The sequence below is a fragment of the Anas platyrhynchos genome, chromosome 26, assembly GCF_047663525.1.
Source record: "Anas platyrhynchos isolate ZD024472 breed Pekin duck chromosome 26, IASCAAS_PekinDuck_T2T, whole genome shotgun sequence".
NCBI lineage: Eukaryota > Metazoa > Chordata > Aves > Anseriformes > Anatidae > Anas > Anas platyrhynchos.
In genome coordinates this window covers 2,313,473-2,316,884 of record NC_092612.1, presented here as the reverse complement: position 1 = coordinate 2,316,884, position 3,412 = coordinate 2,313,473, and the positions used below count along the sequence as shown (strand labels likewise).

Below are 3,412 nucleotides of genomic sequence, written 5' to 3'. Positions count from 1 at the left end.
TCAGTCCCCCCTTCCCATACTCTTGTCCTCCACAGGCAGTGCTGTGCTCCTGCCACTCTGATCCTGCCTCAGGCAGAGTTAGGGGCACGTCTGGTGCCCTTGCTCATCTGGCTGCCCTTGTGAGGACTCCCGGAGCATGCGTGCTGCTGAGCAGGGTGGGTGGGGCGTCCTGGGGAAATCCTACCAAATATGTGCTTGTGCCTGCTGTGCAGGCACAGAGATGTGTATCAATTACTCAGCATGTGCTTTTGTTATTGAAGCTCTTGTAGTGGGTTTATGTGACAAGGTTGTGGTAGCAGTGGCCCACAGGGGTGGCTTCTGCGAGAAGAATCTAGAAGACGCCCCATTTTAGGTAAGGGCCCACTGCTGGCCAGAGTAGATCCAATAAGCAACGCTGTTTGCACCTCTCTGTGAGCATAATTAAGACAGGGACACACACACAAAAAAGGTGCTGCTACACAGCATCTGGGGGAGTGAGTCGTGAGAAAGAGCCTTGCAGGCGCCATGGTCAGTGAAGAAGGAGGGGGAGAGGTGCTCCAGGTGCTGGAGCCCAAGTTCCCTTACGGCCTATGGTGTGGACCGTGGCGAAGAAGGCTGTCCCTCTGCAGCCCATGGCGTACCACGGTGAAGCAGGGTTCCATGCTGCAGCCGGTGGAGGAGACCACGGTGGAGCAGGTGGACCTGCACTGAAGGAGGCTGCGGGCTGTGGAGGACCCCTGCCGGACCCAGATTCCGGGCCAGACCTGTGGCCTGTGGAGAGGAGCCTATGTAAGAGCAGGTGACCTGGCAGGAGCTGTTGCCTGTGGGGGACTCATTTTGGAGCAGTTTGCTCCTGATGGATTGACCCTGTGGTACGGACCCATATCTGGAGCAGTTCTTGAAGAGCTGCTGCCTGTGGGAGGTCCACGCACAATCAGTTCAGGAAGGACTGCATCCTGTGGGAGGGACCCCAACGTGCAGGTTACGAGAGTGACTGTGAAGGAGCGGCAGAGACAAATGATATAGACTGACCACAACACCCGATCCCCCATTCCCCTGGGCCGCTCGAGGGGAGGAGGTTGAAGAGGCCAGATGGGAGGAAAGCATGTTTGTTTTCTTTTCTTTGTTTCTCACTCCTCTAGCTTGTTAGTAATAGGCAATAAATAGTAATAGGCAATAAATCTTACTATCTCCCTATGTTGAGGCTGCTTTGCCCATCACAATAATTATTGAGCGATCTCCCTGTCGTTATCTCAAACCTTGATCCCTTTTTATCCTATTTTCTCCACCTCTCCCTTTGAGGAGGGGGAGTGAAGGAGCGGTTGTTGTGGAGCTCGGCCGCCCACCCAAGTAAAACAACCACAGCTCTCCAACAGAAACTCTTGGGAGGGCAGCAGCCTTCATTCCCGATTCTTGGAGTTAAGAGGTGTAAAGCAGGAAGGTACGAAGGGGAGAAGTAGGATTACAAAAGAAGAGCCAGGCACATTTCTCCCAAGAGCAATTGTTAATCTGAGGGAGTCTAAAACCAAGATTAGAGGTGCCCTGCCTAGAAATACAATGACTAAAAGAACCTGAGTAAGCACTGCGTTAAGGAGGGAGATTGATAATGCTGACGACCCTCACACCTGGAAGTCCATCCTGAAACTTCAAGGCTAGGGAGGAGATGTACACCAGAAATCAGGATGAGTGTTGGAGCAAGGCTCCAGGGAGTTAGAGGCTCCCATTCCCTAAAGAGGTAGGACAATCCGCATCATTGTCTTCATCATCTCTTTGTGCTGATGTGTATTTTTGCCCGGAAACATTCTGGCCTCTAATCCTGTGACTTGAAAGAAGCCAGCGTGGCAGAATGGCTATGACATGAGCAAGGAAATGAAAAGGGAGCATTGCAGGGAACAAATAAATGCCAGAGATTCTTAAATTGCAATATTTTGCATGTGAGATGAGCTTGCTAGTAAAAACATTACTTGTGCAAATGGTGCCTCTGGGCCTGGGGCAGTCTGGAACAGTATAAAAACTCATTCAACAGCAAGCTGCCTCATCCACTTCTCTTGCCTCCTCCTCCTTGGTGAACAAGGTGAGCTGCAAGTGCCTTCTCCGTACTCCCCTCTTCCTCTTCTCCCCTTGGCCTTCTGGCCTCCACCGAGGCTCTGGCTCCGTGTAGGTTTGGTGTGGGCCTTGCTCCTTGACTCTGCTCCCTCTGTTGCTGTTCTGCTTGTCACTGAGGGGGAAGGTGGGAGGAGGTCTAGGACGGTCTTTGCAGGGGCCCTGGGACTTCTCTCTGTCCTCGTCGACTGTGTCCCTGTTCCCCAGACTATGCCTTCTGTCTTGGCCAGCAGGCTGTCAGGCTGCTGCTGACACGCTGCGTGTGCTTTCCCTACTCTCTCTTCCAGGTGCGCCTCCATCCCACAGCCATGTCGTGCTACGATCTGTGCCGTCCCTGTGGGCCAACCCCACTTGCCAACAGCTGCAACGAGCCCTGTGTCCGGCAGTGCCAGGACTCCCGTGTGGTGATTGAACCATCTCCCGTGGTGGTGACCCTGCCCGGCCCCATCCTCAGCTCCTTCCCCCAGAACACCGCTGTGGGATCCACCACCTCAGCTGCCGTTGGTAGCATCCTGAGTGAGGAGGGAGTGCCCATCTCCTCCGGGGGCTTTGGCCTCTCTGGCTTTGGTGGCCGCTACAGCGGCAGAAGGTGCCTGCCCTGCTAAAGCCCGCGAGGATGTCCAGTGATCACATCGACCACGAAGCCCGAAGCCCGGTGCCGGACTGAGGACGGAGCTGCTGGCCAGAGTTTCCAGAGGGGCTGAGCACCCTCGTGGCCTCCTGCAGAGCAGAGAGGGAAGCCAGGGTGCCAGCCTGCGCTGTCTGGAAACACGGCCAGCAGACATCTTCTTCTTGTGCTTTCTTCTCTTCAGCATGAGTCCTTGTTGTCTCATCCTGTCCTGTGCCATGAGTTCATCTGGAAGCAAGTCAAGAGCATCATCTTTGTTCTTCCTCTCACCATGTGAGGGAGGAAGACATGCATCCCATTGTGGTGAAGGGGGTCTGACTGGCAGCTGTCCTTGTGGCAGCCTGGACTGGATTTCTTCGACCACGAGCTGCTTTGATTGCTTCTTGAGACTCATTAAAGTTTATGCTGCATTGTAATCTGTGTCTCCTCATGATACTTCCCTTTTGAGATTTTCAGCCACTCTCTCTAGAGGGAACTGGGATAACGTAGAATCTAAAGTTGTGGTTAGCCCCCACATCATCTGTGTGCCTACAGTCCTGTTTCTGAAGCACTGAACCAGTCCCGCAGGGCTGCACAGGTGCTGCTTGTGTGTTTGCCAGACCATTCTGCAGCATTCAAGTGAGGGATTTTGGCGAGTCCCTGTCTCACCCTTGCCTACGAGAGCAAGGAGAGGAAGAAACCCTCCTGGATGAAGCTGTTGTG

The 3,412-nt window shown here is 53.9% G+C and overlaps 1 pseudogene; it reads left to right on the top strand.

Annotated features, from left to right (window-relative positions):
* The first annotated feature begins 1,908 nt into the window (after positions 1 to 1,908).
* LOC119713827 (feather beta keratin-like) lies at positions 1,909 to 3,126 on the top strand (annotated as a pseudogene).
* The last annotated feature ends 286 nt before the right edge of the window (positions 3,127 to 3,412 follow it).